The sequence below is a fragment of the Acartia tonsa genome, chromosome 3 (assembly GCF_053477335.1).
Source record: "Acartia tonsa isolate MP-2025a chromosome 3, ASM5347733v1, whole genome shotgun sequence".
Taxonomy (NCBI): domain Eukaryota; kingdom Metazoa; phylum Arthropoda; class Copepoda; order Calanoida; family Acartiidae; genus Acartia; species Acartia tonsa.
The window spans coordinates 4,443,258-4,466,045 of NC_137262.1; the positions used below are offsets into that span (position 1 = coordinate 4,443,258).

At 32.0% G+C, this 22,788-nt stretch overlaps 2 long non-coding RNA genes across 2 annotated transcripts in view; both read right to left on the reverse strand.

The window, feature by feature from the left end:
- The window catches only part of LOC145313102 (uncharacterized), a 205,370-nt gene that overhangs the window by 12,067 nt on the left and 170,515 nt on the right, over positions 1–22,788 (reverse strand). The window lies entirely within an intron of this gene.
- On the reverse strand, positions 21,128–22,141 carry LOC145315052 (uncharacterized). Its single transcript, XR_013877934.1, has 3 exons — positions 22,095–22,141; positions 21,677–21,734; positions 21,128–21,404 (listed from the first exon to the last, which is right to left on the reverse strand). It is a non-coding gene; the product is annotated as an uncharacterized LOC145315052 (long non-coding RNA).

Consider the following 22,788-nt stretch of genomic DNA (forward strand, 5'->3'; position numbering starts at 1 on the left):
TCTGCTAGAAATATTGATTGACCGTCTATAGGGAATCTATTATGTATATAATACTTGAAATTTTCTAATACATTACTAAATGAACTTTAAAACTGTAAAATATCAGAGGAAAGGTTAATATTAATGTCGATTAAAGTTAATATTCATGGTTTCATGTATCAATATGTCGATTATTAAAAAAGCATGAAATTCGGAGTTATAATATAATGCATTTGTTCACACAAATTTAAGTACATTAGAATATAGGTTTTAAACAATAAAAGATATTTTTGTTTAAAAGAAACATAAATTATTTGGAAAAATTACTAATATTATCACTGATATGTCCTGTTGTCCGAAGGGCATTAACGCAACTGGTTGTATCCTTGTAAATTTTTTCTTAGCTTTTTGACTACACCACAGAATACCATTCGTTACATCTCCCGTCTAGGGTGTCCACATAAAATATATAAAATTATTGTAATAAGAAAATAGCAAATATTAAAATTTTAAAAATATAGAAAATCTACATTTTAGTTACCATGCAAGTGGTACAAAGATAGTTGGAGAATGGAGATAAACTTGTAGCACTGTTCTTGGTCAATCTGTGGTAAAAAAGTATGCATTATTAGGTTAAGATAAAACACTCCAATATAAAAAAATGCTCATCAAAAAACACTATATAGCCATCTAGTCAACGTCGTCATTTTGGGTTTCTAAAATAGTCCTCAGATATTGGTCAATAACTTCTTCTACTTTTATTGTCAGGAGGGTAAAGTAATGAGGTGGGTAATAGGGTATACATCGTTATATTAGCCATCTGGGAGAAAAAATTATTAGGATATGCAAGAATCTCTCACAATATCCACGTATTTTACATCCATTGCTCATCTACAAAGAATAGTTATTTCTCGCATCGTATAATAAACGGCTTTCCGCGGATATAGAATGTACAATTATAAGATTAAAACTTTCGGCACCGGCTAAAAAAACTGGTTTTAATCTTATGATTGTACATTTTTATATTCGTAGAAATCTGGATATAATACGATGCTAGACATAGTTTTTTCGTATGGATGAGAACCGGTTCCTATCCACCGGATTCGAATGAATATGAGAAAACTATGTTCTATGTCCGTAGATTTGCTATATTGTAAATTCTCTGTATTGGATGATAAATTGACTCTGTTACTTCCTCCAAATTTCCCTCTTGACTTTCTCACTTCCCCTTTTGGTTTTTCAGTGTCCAGGCAATGTGAATAATATCGTAACAACACAAAATAGCAAAATATCCCTCTTTTCGTGCGACTGTGGCTTTAACGTAGCGCATCCGTCGCTATTCGCTGGGCAGGTGAAAGGTTTGAATCTCAGCCCAACATGGCACCATAACAAAAAACGTAAAAACTTAATTGCTATGTCATATTAATAGATAGAATATGGGAATGACTTTGCCCAAACTCTTTAAGTTAGGACTTCCAGACAAAGGTCATAAAGACAAAGCTCTATCTGTTCTACTTTTGATTCCTTTGACGTCATAAAAATAAGGGATTATCCATCTCTTTATTAGGGGTTTTCTTTTCCACTTCTCCTCTAATCTCCCTCATTTTTATGACATCATAGGAATCAAAAGTAGGGCAGATTGGGCTTCATCTTCATAAAATCAAAGAGTTGGTTGTCTGTTGGATGTTTTTCATCCTAATACCCATGTATTTTGACAGAAAGGAGGAGATATAGCTCCCCTTAGTTATCCTGGGTTGTTGGACCTGACGTTCAAGTGTAATGGACGCAACCGTATGAAGTAATTGATAATTAATAGTTATTTCTCGCATTATAAACGGCTCTCCGTGGATATATGTAGAATGAAGATTAAAACTATTTTTTTTAGCCCCGAGGTGCCGAAGGCACCGGCTAAAAAACTGGTTTTAATCTTATGATTGTACATTTTTATATTCGTAGAAAGCTGGATATAATACGATGCTAGACATAGTTTTTTTGTATGGATGAGAACCGGTTCCTATCCACGGGATTCGAATGAATACGAGAAAAAAATCTCTCTCTTCATTGCTTGTGTACCTAATGTTCCATTTATAAATTCTTACACTTAGAATTACTTCTTGAATAATTTTTTTAAAAAATGTTTCGTGATTTATAATTTCTAACTAGAATAAAAATTGCAGAATGTAGAACTTCCATTTGTTTCATTTCATTTATCTCAAATCTAATTAACTAAAAATTTTAACAAACTCTTTGCCTAAAAATGTACACAATATGCTCAAAGATTTATTCATTTATATCTAAAACCATTTTTAAATTTTTGTTGTTGTTTTGCATGAAACACTCTCTTTTTTATCCCTCTCCACTTGACTTTTCCACCCCTTCTCTTTTTTGTTGTTGTTTTATTCTTCCCCAACCCCTTCGCTGTCATATCCTCTTCCCCCAACCTCTGGGAGTTTCAGATTTAGTCTCCGTTCAATCTTTTCTGTCCGACGGAGTTCTGAAGCCATATTATGGTTTCTAGAGGACCTCTCTAATTAGCATCACTCTACATTTCATGGAGGCTATAGATGGAATTCCTGTTGTTAAAACTAGAAATAAAGTAACTTTAGAATTGCCCAAATGTCATATTTTTTTGTGCATTTTAAGATTTATAAATAGAATTTTATCTCACAGTTATGTTACACATCATATAAACTACGATGATAGCATCCATAAAAGCAAAGCTCTATAATAAGACGGTATGACAAACGAACATTAACACTTGTAGAGTGTCATAACTTGATAGCAGAATATCGATTTATTAGTCTAAATAAAATTGTATATACATATATTATATTGTAAAATTGCTTAAATAAAGTTTTAGGCCTTGATTATAGAAACGATTCGCGATAAAATTGCACCTTGATGTTCTATGAATCATTATTCCAAATAATAATATAAGATTAATAGGATAATTATATCACACAAAAAGTTTTTGTCAAAACAGTTTTAAAAAGCATGTTTAAAATGAACGTGTGGACTTTCTGATAACAATAATAGAGTTGCTCCGCTTTCAAATTTGTACTTAACCATTACAGAAATCCCCAATTAAAGTTTGAAATGACGAAGTCCAATCTTTACCACTTTTGATTCCTGTGACGTCATAAAATGAGGGAGATCAGAGGAGGTGTGGGAATGAAAACCCCTAAAAAAGAGATGGAGAATCTCTCATTTTTATTACGTCACAGGAATCAAAAGTGGTACAGATTGGGCTTCGTCTTTAAAATCGACGTGCCTAAATTGATTATAGGAGCTATCCGTCAAGGACGGACCGAACCTAATTTGAATACAGCTTCGCTTTTGATATGTTGTTTTTCGAAGGAGAAGAAACCAGCCCTTTATCTTGATAAAGACCTAATATTATAAAATTTCAGAACTGGCGTTGAAGGGAAATAATTTACAAATCGAAAAAATTTACAGACAAACATAAATTCAAACATAATTTTCATTTTCAATTTTTTTTACTTTCATGGAACAAAAATTCATTACTTTAATTCTGAAGAAATTCAAATTAATAAATGTATCAAATTATTTTTAGTATCGAAGCTAGCTCTCTATAATTTGAAATATCCGTCTGTCCGTCCGTCTGAAACGTTTTGGAGGAAACGTAATTTTATCTGCTCCTTTTCAAGTTAGACGCCTGAATTTTTCAGGGATTAAATAAGTTCACATTCTTCATATTTTCACTAAGTTTCACTAAGATTCGTCGATTGCTTGGGGTGTTAGATCGATTCCTAGATTTTTAAGTCTTCATGATTTTCTCGACTCCTAATCAAGATAGATAGCTGAAATTTTCAAGTATTGAATACATTCCCATTTTATATATTACTACAAAGTTTCATTAAGATTTACTTATTGGTTGGGGTGCTAGATCGATTCCTATATTTTCACATTATAACATTTAAAAGGTTTCGTGATTTATTTTATTTAAATGTTTCTGTATGTATATCTATAATTTTTTAGCTTCGTTACTTATGGATATTGTCATCCTTGTTTTTCAATTATTAAATTTGACATTAACATAAACGATATTTCTAAAAAAAACTTATTTTATTTTTAAAATTGTGTAGTAAAGGAATTTATTTCAAAATTTTACTAATTTTAAGATATTATTTTAAAAATTTTTATTGAGCATTTAATTATGCACATCATTAAGCAAGACTTGGTTCAGAGATCTCGTGATGCATCTCGTTCTCTTGAGGCTATCCGAGTCTACTAATAAATTATGATAATAATTGATCAGCATCCTTCCTTTTGTTATAAATCATAAAAAGATTCCCATAGTCTGATTAATGGATTTTATTATCCTTGTTTGTCTAAATATTTGATGTTGAAAAGTCTGTGTATATTAGTATATGAATGAGTTAAAATTCAAAATATTTTTATCAAAATATGCCAAATAGTCAATTCATGTTTCTGAAATTCTAATCTTTAATTTAAAATTTAAGTTCAATCCTAATTTATATTTAGATTTCTAATCAAAGTATGTTTCAAACGCATAGAAATCATTAAAAGTTGAATTAGTTTGATTATGATTATAAATAGTTTTTAGGATATGCTGTATGTATTAAATGCTACTTTTAGGTCAAACTGTACAAAATATCAATTTTAATCTTGATAAGTAAAAAAAAATAAAATTAGTTAAATTTTAAGGCCAAAATAAACTAACATTTACAGTTCGTCCAATGTTTTATTCATGGAGGGGGGGGGGGGAGTTATACTAAATATAAGGTGGGTGAGTAAGAAGGGGTTCCCCCAACGTTGGACGTCCTACAGATGTAAGTTGGAATAATAGAAAATCGGTTTTTTTTTCAAAATGATATTTGATCTTTTCAAATTTATTTGTCTTATATAATCCTTGTCATTTTCAATAAATGTTCTATCTGTAAAACAAGAATATCAACATTTAGGAAAGCGAAATTCCTAAATTAGAACAAAATTGTAAAAATACATAATAAAAGCTTAAATGGCATATCATATACAATTGTAAGTATCTTATCATATTTTTAATATTTACTAATTTAAATTCTTTTGGTTGGTTTAAGTTGATTGACCGCTAAGTGTATGCCAAAAATTAATAAAAAACATCTCATAGAATACTATCCGAAATTACCGTATGGATTTAATAAAAACATAACTATAGAAAATCTATGCTATTAAAATAAAAGATTTATGAAATTGTTGTTTTCTTCTACCTCTCTCTCTCTCTCTCTTTCTCTCTCTCTCTCTCTCTCTCTCTCTCTCTCTCTCTCTCTCTCTCTCTCTCTCTCTCTCTCTCTCTCTCTCTCTTTCTCTCTTCTCTCCCCCTCCCTCTTCCCTCTTACACAAACATATAAATTCAATTTCAAGTCTAACAAAAAAATCCACGATCGGATACTAAAAGAACAAAAGTTGCTTTAAATTAGCTCTATTTACATTTAATTTTATAGTACTTACGCCTTCTAAACTGTACTTAGAAATTATCATACAAAGTTTAAAATCGATAGGATAATTTTAACATTTAGCAAGCAATAGGATATCAGATAATTTCATCCAGTAAAAATAGATTGATGTCAAAATATCTAAAAAGTACAAATGTTACAGAAATTATCTAGAAAAGTCTAACATACCTATTTATACATTCAATGACATCCATTACGAACATACGTACATACGGACGAATTAAGCATAATTTTGGAAAAGCTTTCCTTTACCTGTCCTCTAAATGTTAACCTTCCGTGATGTTATCCTTGTAAAAACTAATCTTTCTCAGCTGTATAGTCTCATTTTATACAAATACAAATTTGATGAATTTTTAATATCCGAAAGATAACAAGGAACACGGCGTTTACTAGAGGTCGGCAGCCGCGTGCCAACCGCCGAAATAGGTTTATAATAAAACCTGACTATACTTTAAAATTGGACTGAAAAAAAGAATACTTTTAGCCAGCTTATACCAATAGTGAAATCAATTCGGGAAAAAATCACGAAACTATACGTGTTTTTCAACTGCCGTTGGGGGGGGCAACACATCGTAAAACTGATGACCTTTACGTTTGCCGCCCAAATATTATTTTATATTTATTTCCCTTGTTGGTTATACCTTATTCCTGACTTTTAGACTTTAGATGTGCAAATAATAGTAATAGAAAACAACAACAATAATATAATTTAAAACTTTTCAAACTAAAAATTCAGATTTTTATATTTTTTAATAAGCTTACAATTCATCTTTTCATTGCAGATTTTTCATAGGTTTTGGGCAGATTTATAAATAATTTTGGGGAACACCAACCTCCCAAAAGAAATAGCAAAAAATTTAAAAATAAATATAATTAGAGCCAATTCGCGGCCTTGTAGATATTTTTGTTTAATTGCTGATCTTAACTTAGATTAAACGAAAACATCTTATATGCCGCTAGAGCCCTCTAGGGGCGTAGTAAATACAAAATACAAATGCAGCAGAAAAATGACAGCCAATAAATAGGAAAAAAATAATATTTATATTTACAAAATGATAAACAATACAACACATAATAAAATATTGAGAGACATATCTATCTTTTAATTTCCGTTTGTTCAGTATAATATGACATAGCAAGCACGAAGGGAGGGGACATTGGGCTGATTGTTACACTAGTCCCTAAAGTTTTATAATAACATTTTTTGGCTCGTTGGTTCAACAACTATATGAAGACTATTATTGAATTTTGATTGGTTGTTTCATTAAATTGAGTGTCCAAATGTTTCAACCACTAATTGTAATCTACAATCTACAGTTTCAAACAAACCTTTGTACAGTGAAGAATAATAGAAGGTTGACAAGGATTAGATGTGATTTAATCGAAATATATTCCTACAAATTGAGCTGTGTGTTTTTCCTTGGATAGTCTCTTTTCAACATCGCTGCCGTGTATTATTCCATTGTAATCTACAGAAGGGTTAATTTTGTGTTTTGTCCATTGGGATGTACATGAATATATCGGCTATTGTCTTATCCCTTTAGACCAGTAAGCAAAATGGAAATTAATTATTATGAGATTTAATCATAAGATTATACTAGATTTGTTTTCCCCGAGGGGCCGAAATTTGTGGAAAATTGTTTGTAATTCGATGCTTTACGTGATTTTTCAGTATGACTAAGAACCGGTTCTAATCCACCGGATATTAATCGGTTTCGAAGCCACACCGAAAAATTTTTGTACACTTTGCACAGTTGCAATTTTTAAATTCGATTTAGAGGACAACCCTGTCATAACTTATGTAATTCTGTAGGTTTATAATTCAATTACTTTTCGTTGATTTTGTGGCTTTGGATAAGGGGCCATGACTTGCATTATATAAATTTTAAATATTTTATCCATTAAAATTGGTCAGTACATTATCAATTACCTCATACGGGCGGGGATGCTGTCCATGGCACTCAAACGTCAGGTCCAACAACCCAGGATAACTAAGGGGAGCAAAATGTCTCCTTTTCTGTCACAAAAAATCAGTTAAATTTTTCTGTTGATTTTTTCTGTTGTTATAGGGGTAATTTTTTGATAGGGCATATACAAATACATTAAATAAATCTACTACAAATGTAAAGTTTTGCATCATTTCATTTTACCTTAAGATCACATTCAGATCAACTGAAAATTGATTACCCATGTGTTGCTTAATTTCCAAGGTTGTACGATAGATAACATAACCCAACTATTGCAAAAGCTATTTTCAGCTACTCCGGTCAAAGTGAAAAGCGATACAGTGTATAAACGATTTATACATTAAGAGATATAAGTTTTCCGGAATTTTAATGTAGGGAGGAGATTTGAAATCTGCATCAAATTTTAAGGATTTTTTATGAAATTCGTTTTTTGTAAAATTCTTTATCTAAAAGCGAAAATACATTTTAAGTTAATTAATTTTGACCAATAGGATAGGTGGATTTTAAACTACCTGCGCTCTAATTGGTTGAATGATGTACGACATCCAATCAGAGCGCAGATTTTTTAAATCCACCAATCACAGATGCCAAAATTAATTAACTTAATTTGTATTTCCGCTTTTAGATAAAGAATTATACAAAAAACGAATTTTATAAAAAATCCTTAAAATTTGATGCAGATTTCAAATCTACTCCCTACATTACAATTCCGGAAAACTTATATCTCTTATTATACATTCAAAATTTAAATTTTTCAAGTTTTTTTTGGAAGTTTGAAGCTTTTTTAGCTAGTAGTAAATATTAAGATAGGATGAGGGTGATACGTACACATTTGGAAACTGAAATTTAGCTGACCCACATTCAAGGGTAATACAACTCAGATGGAAAATTTATTTTACTATTCATATTACTTACTAGTGTCTTCACCACATGCCTCTAGAGACCTCTCCAGTCTCTCCTATAGGTGAAGGGGTTTCCCCCCTTTTTTGCAATTGCAATTGCTGCAAAATTATGTCAAAAAAGATCCATGTGACGTCATAAAAATGAGGGAGATGAGAGGAGAAGTGGGAAAGATAACCCTTAAAAAAGAGATGTATTTTATTTATTTTTATGACGTTACATGGATGATTTTTGACACGATTTTGCAGCAATTTGGTCTTTGTCTTAGTCTTGAAATGTTATTTATACATTTACAAAAATTCTCTCATTCTAGACTCCAGTAGCTTCGCTCCTACTGGTAAATGGAAATATCACCATTTTTTATTTTTTTCTATTAAATATGTTGCTTTTATTTGGTGCCAGTGATTATTAGAGTACGTATAAGTACCAACAAGGATGACAACATCTATAAGACGCGAAGCTCAAAAATTATGGATGGATATCCGGCGAAAATAAACTATGTTGCAGTTTCATAAAAAAAACATTAAACTAAAAAATCACGAAACCTAGTAAGATTTATAACTTGAAAATCTAAGAATCGAACTAGCCCCTCAACCATTAAGCAAATCTTAATGAAACTTTGTGGGGATATGTAAATTGTAGACTTATATAATCCCTAAAAATATCAGCCGTCTGTCTTGAATAGGAGTAAAGAAAATCATGAAAACTTAAAAATCTAGTAATCGAACTAGCACGCCAACCAATAAGCAAATCTTGATAAAACTTGATAAAAGCATGCAGAATATGAAAGTATTCAATCCCTGAAAATTTCAGCCGTCTATCTTGAACAGGAGTTGAGAAAATCATAAAACTTAAAAATGTAGGATTCGATCTAGCATCTCAACCAATTGACGAATGTTAATGAAACTTAGTATAAGTATTTAGAATGGTAAAATATTTAATCCCTGAAAATTTCAGCTCTCTATCTTGTATAGGAGCACGTTTCCCCCTTTCTGTCTCAGACGGACGGACGGACGGACATTTCGAATTATAGATTAGCTTCGCTACTAAAAATAAAGCAGGTCATTAAAATGAGAACCATCCTGTATAATATCAGTTAGTATTCTTTGATTGTCCTATTATTTCAGTTGTACAAAATGTGTGTAACCTATATTTATTGTAAACAAAGATGACAACATTTGTAAGAAGCGAAGCTTAATAAATCATGGGTTCGTAAATATTAAATACGAACATTTTTTAAAAAGACATTCGGACTTTCTTGTAATGGTTAAAGAGTTGCTACGCTTTCAAACTGCAAATCATGCCACGTTTGAATTAGAAGGGACAATTCTAACATGTCTAAGTCAACGGATAGATCGATCCTACTTGTAGCAAAGCTACGCTTTAAATGTATGTTTTTAATGTATAATGTATTGTAATATATGTATTACATTGCATTGAAGAATAAAACCAATGCCAGAAATGTAGGGTGGGCCGTCATTACCGTATAAGAAATATTTGCAAAAAAAAACTAGGAAGAAAGAAAGAGAAATAACTTTATGGAGAGGGGGGGGGGGGTGGTACTGATGAGCATCGCGAAAGGATCAGTTTAAATTTAAACTTGTGAAGCTTTTCTATAATTAGGGTCGGTCCGTCCGTCCGTGTGCGTCAGATAGCTTTTTTCGTTAATTTAGGCATGTTAGAATTATCCTATCGATTTCAAACTTTGCATGGTGATTCCTGTAGTAGAGGGGCACGATTTAGAAATCTTAGCAACAGTATAATCATTAGCAGAATGCCCGTACGTCCATTTTAAACATGTTGATTTTTTACCTTTTTAACAAGAAATTTTTATGTGATCTAATTATCCGATTGTTCTGATTTTTGATATACTGATTCCTGGGACAACTAAGTATAATATCATAAGCAAAGCAACTCTATAATCAAGTCTTAAAAATGTAGGTATGTCCATAAACATTATCCTGTATCAAGCAGTTTTTCAACAAATTTACTCACAATTTTGCTTCGACTCTTATACATTTATACTCTGATTATTCAGCTCTGACACTATATAAGTGTAAATGTCCGTTTGTCCTACCGTTTCAGTGCTTCGCTTTTATGGATGTTGTCATCCTTGTTAAGCCTTAAAACACACACTTCTATGGATTTTACCCGCAAACTATTTTTCCCTTTTCCCCCCTGTTTGCAGCCTTTTCTCCAGCTTCGTTTGAGCTCTGGCAATAATTTTCAATTTTAATGTCTTATAATGTGATTTGTGGAAAGGATAACTCAAAGAGAATGTATGTATATGTTCTTATCTGTAATCTATATTGAAAAATTTCTGATAAAATATGTCACACTGGCAATTTTTTTCATTTTTCCCGTAAAAATTTGTACCACAGACAAATTCATCATGCCTTTAATTTTTCGCCTGTTAAAAAGATTAACATATAGCGTCAAAATGTTTTCTTTCTGTTAGATGATAATAAGAAATTGTTTTGACATTTATTAAACTACATAGATCTAAAAACGGTCACAACGCACAAAATTGTAATAACAAGGATGACAACATCCATAAAAGCGAAGCTCTGAAACGATAGGACACACGGACATTAACACTTGTATAGTGTCAGAACTGAATAATCTGAATATAAATGTATAAGAGTCGACAAAAAATTTGTTGAAAAACTGCTTGTTGCAAAATCAGTGAAATCTCTTTTTTCGCAAGTATTACTATTCCCCCCAACCAGGGAAAAGGGAATGTGATTCTTACAAACAATTCTAAAGGAAAATTTCCCCACTACCCTCTTCCCCTTTTCCTCCCCCTTCTTACCCACCCCTCTTCAGTTACATAAAAATAAGATATACCTTACTTTCAAAGGTTTCGTGATTTTTTTTGTAGAATTGATTATTAAAATAGCTAGGCCTGCCCCCAACAATTCTAACAGTGGATGTAGTATATATGTGGATATTATGACAGAGGAAAAATTGTCGTCAATTTAGGTTGCTATTTTTCCTTTACTGGTCAGTTCGACAATCCAGTTGGAGGGGAGAAGTTGGGGATCTACTGCAGTTCATGGTAAAATATTGCTGGTAACGAATGCTTCCTGTTTCCTGGCAATGTTAGAAGATTCCTGGATCTAGCATAACAAGAAATAATGCTGGAGCTACCAATGTTTAACTTTTCTGGTTGCCAGCAATTTATGCATATTCCTGGTCACTGCCATTTTTGAAATATTCCTGTTAAAAAGCAATATTTCCCTTTTAATTCACATTTCCCTTTTATTACACTTACCCCACAATTAGAGGTTGATAAGATTCACAAAACTAAAAAGTGGCTATTTTGGCATGTTTGTCTGATGTGGGGGGGGGGGGGGGAGGGGGTAGTGGTGTTTCTCTGTAGTAATTGAGGGAGTTAGGAAAAGGTATAAATATTGCTCCGCTCTGCGCTCTGCAACAATTCACAGTAAATTAAAAACCTTAAACTGATCAAATGTAAATAATGAATTAGAGAAAGGGGTGGGGGGGACTGAGACAAATATCATAAAAATTCCTTATTTCTAATTTTATCAACAGTTATTAATACAACGTTTATGAAGGTGTAAAAAGTAACAATATAAAAGTAGTCAGGAAAAACTTTAAGGTTAATAGGTACTGGGAAGGTTTTAACTATTTGGTTTATTTGAGGGTATCATCCACAATCCTCCTAAGATAGACTGCCGCTAGAAAAAAATATTATAATTTTTTGGTTCATCGGTTAGCAAGATCTCTCTGTGTACAAAGACAGTCAAACACACACAAAAATGTGATACTTATAAATAAGTATGAAACTCATTATGTAATTGTAACTTACTTTTCCTAAATATTTTACTTTAAATAAAAATCCTTCGCTACTTTATATTGTAGATTGTAGCCGTTGCGCCCCTAGCATCATGAGGCTCCGTTTTTAAATTGATAGAACCTTGAGAAGCTTCTCTAAAATGAAGAACTCAATCAAATAAGTGGTTAGTGAGATCTTAATTGAGAAACAAACAAATATTACTATATTGTCAACCTTGCTTGCTTGAGTTTACAAAGCATCAAAAGGAAGGAAGATAATTAGAATTTAAAACACCCGCCAAAAGTATCAGAGATTCAGTTCATAAATTTTAAAATTAAAAATGGGTAACCAATTAGCTTTTTTGTCAAGAGGTTACTTTATCTTAACTCGAATACCCACCAATTAGAACCCCGCATTTTATAAGACGAATAAAGATGCTATTCAAATTTTGGCGCAAAAGTGTTACACTTCCCCCTAAAGTTTATACAGCCTTAAATGAGGAGGGGATGGCGTTAATTGAATTTAAAAACTCCCGCTCTACAGCTGTCTGTACAGTTTTGAGTGGGATGGGTTGTAAGGTATAGTTACGAATATTGGCGCCAATTTAATCATATGCGTGTAAAGGTTTATTGATTTACATTTGAAAGTCTAAAAAAGAGAGGGAATAGAATAATTTGAAATAAAAATCTCCCGCCATAATCTTACTTACATAGTTTCATGGTCTGTACGTCACAGTTACGCCACTCGTTTTGTTGATTTATGCTAGTTAATTGTTGGCGTTATCCTCTTAGATTTTTTTTTCAATTTTGATCCTCCCTCCCCCCCCCCAAAAAAAAACAATGAAAACTGGCCGCGGCACTTTTTTATAATTAGGTTAGTTTAGGTTATAAGGGCTAGTATTAAGTTTTGGCATTCTATAGGCGTTCAAGTTCGTTGGTTTTACTGTTTGATTTCAGAGCCTCACTTAGAAATAAATTGATTTATTAATACGATTAAAATTACGAATTTATCTCTCCCACTTTTCAATATATTATAAAAATAAAAAGGAGCGCCTAAATTTTGGCGCGAAAGTGGATATTAAGATAGAAACAGTTAAATATATAGGTAAAGATCCAACTCTCCTATATCCTTTCCCCACCTCTATTATTAAAATAATTGAAGCAACTGTCCCTTATTAATCATTGCTGTTTACCCCCTAAGAAAATGTGATAAGGGGTATGGGGTAAAAACTCCTGTAAGCCAGTAATCTTCTCTCATTGCTGGTAACCTGGAAAAATTGCAGATTGCCAGCTAACAGGAACCTAGGATTTAGGGGAATTTGCGTGCTGCTGGATCCAGGAATCTTGTAATATTGCCAGGAACCAGGAAGCATTCGTTACCAGCAATATTTTACCATGAACTGCAGTAGATCCGAAGTTGGTGTAAAGTGGGGAATGGGAGGGTCTGTAATTTTAGCTACAAGTTTCACTTTATTAGAGTACATGATACATTTTATCTTAATAATGAAGATTTTATTGACTAGTAAGATTTACTTGAAACAATCTCAACATAACGTTAGCTTCCTCCATTTGAGAAAGAAAAATATCAATATAAAAGTCGAAACAAAATTGTAAGTAAATTTGTTGCAAAACTGCTTAAATACATGATAATGTTTAAGGACATACTTACGTTTTCAGGACTTGATTATAGAAATGTTTCGCTATGCTTTCTAAACCGTACCTAAATGCTACAGGATTCACCATGCAAAGTTTGAAATCAATAGGACATTTTTAACATGCAAAAATTTACGAAAAAAGCGAAGGGATGTTAGTCATTGTGAGCTGATAAAATGAAAGGTTTTGCCACAAAATCTTTTTAAATATTCTTTCTATGGAATTGCAAAGAATAATAGAAATATAACAAAATATAAGTATAAAACTTTAATACACGTTAAGAACAATAAAATTTTTTAAAATGAAATGTCTGTTAAACTGTTTCGTTGTAACAGGAGTTTACTATGCTGAAGATGCGCGAAGCAAACTGAAAATTTTTATGCTCGCCACAATGCTCCTTAATCATTGGATATATCTCGGACTGATTTTATTATTTTATCCTTGGTCTTTCTTGTTCTTGTTTAATACACACTGTTGGCTTCGCTCATGCCACTAGTTCTTTTTTTAGGGGGTTGAAAACTTTTTTGTCAAGAAAAGCTCGAATTTATTTGAAAATAGCCTAGAACCGTAATAAAAAAGGTATGTATTTTACTTCCTGAAAAACAGACAGTTGAACGGATAAACGGACATATATTTCAAATGAAGAAAATCTAAAAGTTAGTCGTGTATTATCACGCTGAGCAATGCCTTTAAACTGATTCTAAATTAGTGTATGCTGATGGAATGATAATACCTTCACGTAGCGAAGCTACTCTTTAATTATAGTTTGCCTTATACCTCTCTAAGACATTGTTGGTGTAAACGAAGGTTTCCCTTAGTCGATCACAGATTTTGAAGTAAATTGAAAAAAAAGAGGAGGGCTAGTTTTTCGTGTGTTTGTGTTTTACTTTAGGTCAAGTTAGGTTTTTTGGGATACAGGTGTTGTACCAGCAAGGTTAGGGAACCCACAGGGGTTGACAAGCAAGATGAAAACTATTTTCACATTATTTTAAATTCAAGGACAGGAGGGTTCTGTGCTCGCTTGACACTTTGAGGAAAAGCACTATTTAAACATTTTTACTTTCATTTTATTTTTTGATAAAGTTATTTTCAATTATTTTAAACAAAGCTCATCTACTTTGAAAAACTACAATTACATGTTAAAAAAATAGGAGCATCTATTTTTGAACCAAGTTAGGTATATCTTTATGGAGTTGGGTATTATCCTCATATTTTATCTTATAATTGTCTACATAAATAAGAATTTTAGCGCAAAATTTGTAAGAAAAAGAAAAACAATCAAAGCAACATTTTTAGTTACCATTACATCACACGCATATTTTACTACAGACAAGGATGACTATATCCATAAATGTCACAAAATCCAGCTAAATTTAAATGAAACCTATGTTTTTTTTATAAAGACTAAGAATCCTTATTTGTCGGGAATTTGAAAATGGAAACACTCCTTTCCTTTATCGTTCAACGTAAATTTTTAGTAGCGAAGCTACTCTTTAATTTACTTTGTATGTCCATCAGTCTTACACAGGTTAGCGAGATCTTAACGAACAAACAAAGAGCTTGATATAATAAGGAATACAATTAAAAATGTGATTATCCTATTATACAATTAGTAAGGTTTTGATCGTAAGATCTTATGATCAACTTAACCGATTCAGTTCTCCTAAATAGGGATTCTTTAGATAATCTTCTGGATGATTCAAGTTATTTTTAAAAATTTTAGTCATTGAATAAATATAGGTTAGATTCTATGGGATCTCTCATACAGATCCCCTAGAATCTGTGGGGACTGGGCGAAGCCTCTAGCTTTGAATAAAGATATAGTGTTAGAGCCTAAATAGACAAGAACAAGGATGACAACATCCATAAAAGCGAAGCACTGAAACGGTAGGACACTAACACTTGTATAGTGTCAGAACTTAATAATCAGAATATAAATGTATATATGTCGAAGCCAAATTGTAAGTAAAATTGTTGAAAAACTGCTTGATACAGAATAATTTTTATGGACATACTTACATTTTAGGACTTGATTATAGACTTGCTTTGTTAATAATATTGTACTTTGATGTCCCAGGAATCAGTATACCAAAAATCAGATCAATCGGATTATTAGATCACATAAAAATTTGTTGTTAAAAAGTAAAAAAATCAACATGTTTAAAATGGACGTACGGTCATTCTGGTAATGATTATTATGGTATGTATGAGTTGCTACGCTTTCTACATCGTACCTAACTACTACAGGAATCACCATGCAAAGTTTGAAATCAATTGGACAATTCTAACTTGCTTAAATTAATGAAAAAAGCTATCCGTAACGGACGGACGTACGGACGGACCGAACCTAGTTATAGAAAAGCTTTGCTTAAAAAAATATGCACATAAGAAGAAGTAACTCAGAAGGAAGAAAACATTAACTTCAGCAATGTCGTGACCCAAAATGTTTTAAATACCTAAAATTAACTATAACTGGCAAATATTGTTGTTTAATCACTTGTAACAAAGGTATCAATATATCCAACCTACGTTTTTTTCTGACACGGTGTTCACACATTTCAAATAGAAATTAGATACAGCCAAGTGTGAAAATATGTTTCGAAATAGTTTTAGATTTTAAGTAGCAAAGCTACTCAATAATTCACTTTGTCTATCCGCCTTTCAGTCCGTAATTATTAGGGGGAAATGACATTTTCCCAGTTGCTATTCAATATAGACGGCTGAATTTATTTTGGAAATTTCCTATACCAATGGGCATTTCGTATGTAAACTACTTGGTTCGCCAGTCAAAAAAATATAAATATGATTGAATATTAAAATAAAATACATGTGTCTATTTGTTCTATATTAGGTGACTCTAAAAGATTCCAATTGTCAGGTAAGTTTATTAATTAGTCCTGGTTAAATTTTAGTTTATCATCCTTGTAATAAAGTAACAGGATGTCTGACTGTTTGTCTGTGTGTTTCTATGTTTGTTCCAAAGGATCTCGCTAATCGCTGAACCAATCGGATTCTCATTAACAGAGTAGCTACTCATAGGTCGATCCCGGAAAGGTTTATAACTATTTTGGGGGAGGGCGCCACCACCCTCCAAAGAGAAATAACAAAAAAATCTAAATTTTTAAAATTTACGTAGAGACTTGAACGCAGCATAGACATATTTGAAATGAGATAACGAACATTTAAAGTGCCACTAGAGGCTCCTAGGGACGTAGCCGCTTGTGTATGATAAACCGAAAACCATGCTTTGCTTATACTAAAGCAATAATTTAGCTTTGTTTTAAAATATCCATGTATTGTGTAAGCTATTATACTTCCCCTACATCCCACTCTTTACATACATACATAGATTATTTAAGATTTTAGAATAATTTTGGAAGAAAGCTTCTCCATAGGTTAACGTGTCTGTCTTTATTTTTTGTTCTCCATATTAATTATCTCTCCCTCTCTCTCTCTCTCTCTCTCTCTCTCTCTCTCTCTCTCTCTCTCTCTCATTCTCTCTATTTTTCTATCTCTTTATCTCTATACATTTATCTCTCCCTAAATGTTAAACTTTAGCTTTTAAAATCTTCTTTACCAGTGCACCTAGTCGTCATTTTTTAGACTAGACCAATTTTCGTACAGTATCAAAGTCTATGAAACAAAGTCATTTCAAGTTTGTTCGGCTAGGCAATTTTATCTGTATTGGATGAACCCATTGGGTTCTTCTTCTCAGGTATTTTGTAGACATTAAGGATCGTATATGTATGTATATACAACTACATTTATTTATACTAGCTAGCGGTTACGCCCCTAGTATCTATAGGTTCTGTATTTGGAGGGGCAATAAGGGGTCTTAAAAAAGACTAAAATCTGGAAAAAAAACAGCTTGAAACCATCACAAGACTTATGTAAAGCTTTCCAACAGAGATAACACAATTGGTTTAAAGATCTTAATTTTCAGACAAAAAAATCTTACTACTTTATATCTATATCAAAAGCGGTTACGCATCAATGGGCACTTAATTAGTAAAAGTCGACCCCCCCCCTCTTCAATTTTAGTTTCAAAAAGGTATATTCAAATTCAATTTTTAGAGGAATGATTTTCTCTTGGGAGCGTGTTGGTACCCCCATCCAAAATAGTTCAAAAAGTTACCCATGAGAAGCTACATTGTAAAGAAGAACATATCGGTTTAGCTGTTGGTGAGATCCTTCGTTACAGACATCTTGTAACTTTTATATAAGTATGACTTCACAACAATTTCAATCCATGGAGTATTGGAAGCAATCTATATGTTTTAACTCTATGAAATTACAGGCAAATATGGAAATTTTTAAAAGCGAAGCTTTTCTATAATTATTAAAAGCGAAGCTTTTCTATAATTGGGGTCGGTCCGTCCGTACGTCCGTCCGAGATAGATAGCTTTTATTCGTTGATTTAGGCATGTTGAATTGTCCTATCGATTTCAAACTTTGCATGATGATTCCTGTAGTAGTTAGGTACGATTTAGAAAGCGTAGCAACTTTATAATCATTACCAGAATGTCCCTACGTTCATTTTAAACAAGTTGATTTTTCTACTTTTTCAACAACAAATTTTTATGTGATCTAATTATCCGATTGATCTGATTTTTGGTATATTGATTCCTGGGACAACAAAGAACAATATTATAAGCGAAGCAACTTTATAATCAAGTCCTAAAAATGTAAGTATGTCCATAAACATTATCCTGTATTAAGCAGTTTTTCAACAAATTAACTTACAATTTTTCGTCGACTCTTATACTTTTATATTCTGATTATTCAGTTCAGACACTATGCAAGTGTTAATGTCCGCTTGTCCAACCGTTCCAGTGCTTCGCTTTTATGGATGTTGTCATCCTTGTTTAAAGAAAACTTTTAGCTGATTTCAATACTGTAGCATAGATACAAACAATGCTAATGCCATCTATTTTATTTACAACTAGCAGCTACGCCCCTAGAGGCCTTTAGGGACACGTAAAGTTGTTTCTTTTCAATCTATTTTAAAATCAGTGATTTTTTCGTAGCTAGATGGTGTTAGTTATGTTTTGTGGCTAATTGCAAAAATGTCCGCAGGACTGCGTTTCTTTAACAGACACACAGACATACAAACATCCTGTTACTTTATTAAAAGGATTTTTATATAAGGATTTATTTCTTGGCCATTATAAAGTTAATATTGCAATGGTAGTATCTAAGACAATCAATTTTTTTTCTTTAATTGATTTATTAAAGTTTTTGATCCTGTTTCTAATAATAAAGTAGTAAGCTTTTTTGTCTGTAGCGAAGGATATCGGTAACCGCTGAACCGGTATGGTTTTTCTTTAGAGTAAAGCTTCATGTAGATCCAGCGAAGGTTTTTAACTATTTTAAGGGAGGGTATCTCCACCTTCCCAATAAAAATTACCCCCTCCCCAACAAAAACATTTTTTATTTATTTCTATCTTTAATGCTCACATTGAACATTGTGAGGTTTTTTTCCTCACACCTTAGGTTCCCCTAGAGGCTTCTAGAGACGTAGTTTCCAATAACACAAGGTTTTTTATTTTTTTAAAAGCATTTATTTGGCAAGGATAAGCTAGTTTCTTCTAGCTTTTGTGACAAATATTGTAAGCATTAGTAAGATGATTAAAGTCCCTCCAGATTATGACGTCATACGATAGAGCAACCAATGATAGGCCAGCATAAATTTTACTATCATTGGTCAATTACAGTGTATACTGGCCTCTCATTGGCCATTCTATCGTATGATCTGTGGAAGGACTTTAATCATCTTCAAGCATTAGCATACATTTCCTTGTAACCACTAGAGAATATTGGTCTACATTCCTTTTCTTGTTATGCATATATACATTAGAAGAACAAGGATGACAACATCCATAAAAACGAAGCACTGGAACGTACGGACATTCTGGTAATGATTATAGAGTTGCTACGTTTTCTAAATCGTACCTAACTACTACAGGAATCAGCATGCAAAGTTTAAAGTCGATAGAACAATTCTAACATGCCTAAATTAACAAAAAAGCTATCCGTTACGGACGTACGGACGGAACGACGCTAATTATAGAAAAGCTTCGCTTTTAAAAGTGCGCGGTTTCCCTGAGTCTAATCGAATAGAGAAACCTTTCTTCTTCTTTTTTTGCAAGATTAAGTCGGGTTAAGTTAGGTTATACTAATTCTTGGTATTTTTGTCATGTTAGGATCTAGGTTATGTAAAATAAGGTTTATAGGAACCCTGCAAGGGTAAAATTTCATAGAGTAGCCTAGGAGTTCAGGTTTCCTAAGTCTTACATATTCCTTTATATTTATGTGGGGCGAACAAGGATATCAACATACATACTAGAATAGCGGAAGATAATTTAAAAATTAACGACAATTAAATCAATTATAATGTTTTAAAAGCATAGGAAAAAAAGATCATTTAAGTAGACATACAAAGAAAATTACAGAATAGAATTGCATGTAGAGACAATTTAGTAATTAGTACTGGCTAGCTAGATAATAATATTAATACTCATTAACAATTTTCCTACATGTCTTACATATATTCACCTACATAGTGAGTAGCGAAGCTACTCTAACTATACTTTATATTAATATGTCTGTTTGTCTTTAAGAATGAGTTACCATTTATTCATTGGGTATTGTAGGTATGTTCTCCGACCTTTCCATTCAAAATGGCCTAAAACCTGATTAGGACACAAAAAAAATCCTTGATTTTGTTCACAAATGGATTCAGTGGTTTCCTAGTTAAATTCTAAGTTGACATACATACATACATCCAGATACTTGTTGATATTTTTTCTTTGCAACGCTACCTCATTATGCTGTCATCCTTGTTGGTTGTACTTTAATAAATGACAACATGTACATAGACTTGTACATGAAATATAAGTATTTCCAATATGACTTCGAAACCGATTAATACCCGTTGGATTTAAACCATTAATACTGAGGCATACAATATCAGCAGAAATCTGTCTATAATACAGTTAGGGAGTTGAATCCATTTTTAAAGAAGCAGAAACATAATCTATGATTATGATTTGGACCCTCTAAAACTGTAATCTACCCCTTCCACTTGCCCCTCTCTTGGTGAAGATATCTTCAACGTCGATACGATTTTTGAAATGTAAGATTCCACTTTTGCTTCTCTTGGTGAAGATATCTTCAACGCTGATACGATTTTTGAAATGTAAGATTCCACTTTCAATAGAGGCGAAACTGGAATCATGGTTTACATTTCTAATATCTATGTTTCTGTAATCTTCCATTACTTTTTTAACATCGACATAATAGAAATGTACCTTAAATGTAACTTATAGACAAACAAATATAGAACATTAAAGATAATTGCACAAGATTTATTGATATAATAATTTAGCAATATTCCAATTATACATACAACAAATAAAAGTTTACATTTAAAAAGTCTGATAAGATTTTTTTTAAATATAAGTTGAGACAATAGACTTTAATGAATTTTAACATGGTGTACCAGTAGTAGCACAGAATGGTCCATTTGGGTCAAGGTTGCAACAGAAAAGTGGTTTTGGACATCCAATTAATGTGCAGGGGAAAAGATTTGTAAAACCACCAAAGGACGGGTTGCTTTGAACTTTAGAACCTGAAATAAATTACAATCTATGAAACTTCTACTCTATTCTCTCATATTTTATAGATTTACAAAAACCTATTAGTAAAGTAAGGCATAAGAATAATTTATGTAAAAAGCAAATAATAGGCCAAGAAAATATTTGTACAAACTTTAAAACTATCCCACCATTAAAATGTTGACAAATGTCATTTAATGCCCCCCCTTCCAACATTTAGTTTTTTAGTATATTTAAATTCCATCTGATTTAAGCTAGTCTATAATCAAACCCAAAATTAATTTACCATTTACAGGTTTATCCTGGCTAAAGACCAGGACTAAGTTCAGACAGATTAACGTCACCTGAAATAATAGAAAAGAATAAAACTTTAAATATAATTTAAAAAGAACATCACCTAATGTATTTATTTATCAGATAATAAATGTTGTTAATGTTTTATATTGTTGATCAGGTGCTTGTACTTGCATTTTAATTACAAAATTGCCAAGCCTATTGTTATGAATGAGGCCCATGAAAGGAAAACTTAATTTTGATAATTAATATTATATTTGTCATCAAAAAGATTAAATTCTCTACTTATTTAAAGGACTATACAGGGTTAGATATCCATGAAATATTTAATAATTTAAAAAAAAAAACTATTACTATGTATATAAAAAGAAAAATTTATACAGAAATGGACAAATGTAAAGTCATATTACCAAAATTATAAGTTTCATGTTGTTGAAGCAAATGCAAAATTAATACTGTTTTATTTTGTTGATTAGGTGCTTCTAATTTCATTTGCAATAAATCAAGTATAATTTTAAAATTGCCAAGCCTATTGTGATGGAAGGTGGCCCATGAAAAGAAACTTTTATTGGGTAATTAGATATCATTAGAAAAAAAGTATTTCTTAATCAAAATATTAAATATTCTAAAGTTAATAAGTCATACAGCGCCAATTCTGTAATAAATATGAATAGTAATATGGTTGGTCAAAATTGATACAGAGGGATAATGCAAAACTTGAATTATTTGGTGGCTGGCTAATTGCATTTTTTTAGTAGCGAAGCTACTCTATAATTCACTTTGTCCGTCCGTCCGTCAGTCCGTCAGTCCGTCCGTCAGTCCGTAACGCTATGGGGGAAATGGGATTTACTCAGCTCCTATAAAAGATAAAAAGCTTATATTTTTTGACAACATTCCCATCATTAAGGAGCACAATTAACTATAAAACGTCAATGGCGGTCGGACGGCTTTTTAGCAAGTTTTAGGCTATTTATTTATTTTCCACATTTTTCCTCATATCTTTGGTGTTTATGGTCCGATTTTCAAAATTTTTTCAGTTAGATATATCAAAATTAAATTTTCCGTCGTTTGGAGAACCAACAATGACGGTCAGACTGCCTTTTG